The sequence below is a fragment of the Trichosurus vulpecula genome, chromosome 5 (assembly GCF_011100635.1).
Source record: "Trichosurus vulpecula isolate mTriVul1 chromosome 5, mTriVul1.pri, whole genome shotgun sequence".
Lineage (NCBI taxonomy): Eukaryota > Metazoa > Chordata > Mammalia > Diprotodontia > Phalangeridae > Trichosurus > Trichosurus vulpecula.
This window is the reverse complement of record NC_050577.1, coordinates 191,474,016-191,478,188: the sequence shown is the minus strand read 5'-3', so window position 1 is coordinate 191,478,188 and position 4,173 is coordinate 191,474,016.

Here is a 4,173-nt window from a genome sequence, read left to right as displayed (position 1 = left end):
CTCTTCTAAGCAGAGGTACCCAGCTTAATTTTCTCTCCGAAAAAATTACAATATATGTATTTCAATGAAAAGAGTAACTGGTTTTTTTTTCTTAATTTCCCCTTCCCTTCTAATTTTCCTCTTAATTCAGCATTCCAGGAAGTAAATTCTCATTGTGGTTGATGAAAACAGAAGAAGCAGCATGGTAAAGTCAAAAAAAGTAAATTTGCTTTCCCCAGTGTGACTGGGAAGAAGGGAAAGAAGAGGAAAAGGAGGAAGAGGAGGAGGAGGAAGAGAAGGAAAAGAAAGCAGAGAAAAAGAAGAAAAGGGTGAGGAGCAAAAGGGAATGAGAGAGCTGGCTCTACAGAGAGACCTCAGGGCAGATCCTTTTATTTGCTGTTTAGAAGGATTAACTTTCCTGGATTAAAGTCTGTTTTAGGCCATTCACAAATCAAGCCTCACATCTGGAACTGGGCTTTTCCTTTCTCTCCCTCCCCAGACCCAATTCAGAAGTATTCATTAATGACTTCAGTCTATTTATAGTGGCCAGCCTTTAGGTTAGAGATGCTAAAGCTCTAGGGGGCAGGTGCTGATTTTAAGGGAAAATGTGCATTTTCACCCCCACATTCTCTTTTAGACAGTGATAGTTTTAGATTGAAACTAAAACATAGTAGCCAGGAGACCTGCTTTTTTGTGGTTTCTCTTGCTTCCCCATGTCTTGTCTTTCTTGAGGACTCCAAAAATTCTCTGATTTTGAGAGTACCCCAATATCCATACAGATGGAACCTCAAGAAGGCCTTCTTGAGTTGCCGTGGCAAAAAAAAGGGGTTTAAAATTTCCTCACTTGGTGAAGAACCTTTCTGAGTTTTGCTAGGCTGGTCCTAGATAAATAACAATTCATGGGGTCCTAGACCATACTCAAAACTGTTCTAACTGATAGGACCTATTGGTACTTGTACTGTGTTGGTGTTGCCTTCAAAAGCCTAGTGTCAACCTGAAGCCAAATTCAAGTATGACTGTTTGTAGACTCTCTCTGTCTCTGTCTCTGTCTGCCTCTATCTCTGCCTCCCTGTCTCTGTCTCTCTCTGTCTCTCTGTCTCTTTCTCTGTCTCTCTCTGTCTCTTTCTCTGTCTCTCTCTCTCTCTCTCTCTCTCTCTCTCTCTCTCTCTGTCTCTGTCTCTCTCTCTCTCTTTCTCTCTCTCTCTCTGTCTCTCTCTGTCTCTCTCTCCTCCCCCCCTCTATTTTTGTTGGTCTGTCTCTCTCCCTCGCTATCTTTGTTTTCCCTTCAGACTCAATATTCTATTTCCTAGAAATTCTTGAGAACTCACAGCTTTTGAAATAATAAATCATGGCTCTGTTTGTTATTGGCCTCTATTTTACTTCAGTCTCCTTCCTTCCCTGTGGTCTTTCCTTTCTCCCTTTCTTCTTCCCTCTTTCTCTCCCTTTGTTCTTGCCTCTCTCCTGCTCTCTCTCCCCTCTTCCATCCTTTCTACCCTTCTTTCCTTCCTTCCTTCCTTCCTCCTTTCCTTCCTTTTTGTTTCCTGAGTCTCTGTTCTAGGGACTTAGAGATAAAAAATATAACATCTTACTTTAATGGTTTTCTATTTGGGTATTTTTCAGCTTAGCAGGAATGAGATCTTAAGTTATATATGCTAAAGCATTTTCTGGCTTTCAAAAAAGACCTACACACATGTATGAGCAATTATTGTGTGCAGTATAGGTCCTAGGGATGAAAAAATGAAACAATATCTATCTTTTAGGAGCTTACAATATAATAATGACAATACAAGAATAGTAAACATATCTCCCTGTGTTCACTATCCCAGATCCAGGGTACTACATCTCCCCTTCAGGGTTCTTTGGATACCCCTAAGGGGTTGGGGGTATCTTATTTAGTGCCATTAACTCCAGCCCCTATTCTGAGTACCAGTTACAGAATGTCTATGGATGCTCCAGAGCCTTTCCAAGAGACTTCCATTGTATGTCATTGTGATTCTTCAAGAAGCTGGTTCCCCAACCTCTCCAATGGAAGGCATTGCATCTGCAGAGGATGCTGATGAGCTCTGTGCGTGCCCATAAGGATTGGGTTTATTGGCCTGTCCCCCATTAATACATAAGGGAAGTAAAAAATATAAATTCCCCTTCCCCATGTGAGGGTGGGGCTGAGCCAGCACCAGATGGGCACTGACGGAGGGAGGATTTAGGCCTTATAACATACAAATATGATATAAGGTAGAATATTATAAGAGCAACAGAAAAGTCCAGGCTAAGTGCCATTAGAAGTTTGGGGATAAAGATTAGCTACAGCGGTGAAGACAGACAAGGACAAGAAGACAATGGGGGATAATAAGTGGTAGTTTGGCTGAAGCCTGGATCAGGATGTTATAGACCTGAGTTTGAGTTCTGGGTCAACTCTGGGTTAGCCTCTCAGAACCTCCATTGACTCATTGGTAAGATGGGGATAATAATATTGCTAACAATTTCTTTATCAAAGCTGCTCTAAGTAAAATGCTTTGTAAACCGTATAGTATTGTATAAATGAAAGCTATTATGATTCCTTGAAGTGGAGTAGTATGGGTTAAGATTGGAAAGATGTGTTAGAGCCAAATTATTTACAGGGATATGAGTGTCAAGAAAAGATGTTTATGCCTAACTTTATTCAGTAGACAATGGGGAACCCCTGAAGGTTTTTAAGCAGAGGGATTGAATGAGAAGTGAGTCATCCTCACTAGGAAAATGTCAGCCATGGTATAATTCAAGAGGTAGAGACTGGAAGCAGAGAGGCCAGTTTGGAGGCTATTGCAAACATCCAGGTAACAGAGAAATTGATGGTACCATATGCAGAGATAGAGTCATGGGTAGTCTGCTACCCAAAGTGAATAATTCAAGAAGGTCTTTTCAATATCCTCTTTTAGACAAAGCCCCAAGCCCTCCTCTTCTCACCTGATCTATTCTGATCTGGCCAAAATGTTACTTAGCAGTGGTACATTTGGAAAAGGTGGTTATACTATATCTGCCCCCACAATGATTCTGGAAGAACAGAAATGATACTCATCATTCCAGGTGGTGTAATCATGACCATACCTAGAGGCAGAAGGAAAAGACAGGTGACTTCTATATGACCATCACATCTAAGGCATCTGTGAATCTTTGAAGGTAAATCTAGGCTACACCTACGGACTCTGATAAATGGATTTCTAAGAATAGGGCTATACTAAATCATGTGAATTTTTTCGTCATATTGAGTCGCACAGGTCATGAATCTGGATAGGTCAGCATCCTCAAACACACTTTAGTGCCCTAAAATATTTAAGTTATCAATATTAAACCAATGATATTTCTATACCTATAATAATAATAATATATTCATTAACTGTCTCAGAGGTTGTTTTTAGCTAAGTGTTCTAAAGCTGTTAAATGTTATATTAATGTGGATTATTATTAGGGAAGGGGGGACAGTGGCTGCAAAACATGTCATAGGATCATATTTAAAGCTGGAAGGGAAGAGACGTTGGAAACCATCTATTCCAACCCATTCATTTTAAAGATGAAGAAAATGAGGATCAGAGAGGTGGTAAATGATAAGAGAGAGGATTGTGATTCCTCTGAGTCCAAATCCAATACTCTTTCCATTGTGCCATATTTTCCTCCAGGTAACTCTTACTCCCCTTAGCCCTAACCTGCTGCTGCCTTAGTCTCCCCATCCAAGTAAGGGGCTACTTTCTACCTCCTTCACCGAATAATTATAATGTTGCCATTGAGTCATTTTTCAGTTCTGTCTGATTCTTCATGACCCCATTTGGGGTTTTTCTTGGCAAATATACTGGAGTGGTTCACCATTTCCTTCTCCAGTTCATTTTACAGATGAGGAAACTGAGGCAAACAGGGTTAAGTGACTTGCCCAGGATCGCACAGATAGTGTCTGAGGCCAAATTTGAACTCTGATCTTCCTGATTCCAGGCCCTGTATTCTATTCACTGCACCATCTAGCTGCCTCTGATACAGGGGGTGTGCTGTAGCCTCCTCATATCAGCTCTCCTAGAGAGCTACTGTTAAATCATCAGTGTGAGCATTTACGCCAGAAAACACTTCAGAACAAGGCTTGATTTATTGTTTTGTTGACTATCTAGATTTAAGAAACCAATGTAGAGAATGTTAATAAAAAATAAACTTGAAATGTGTCCTGTGTACTTT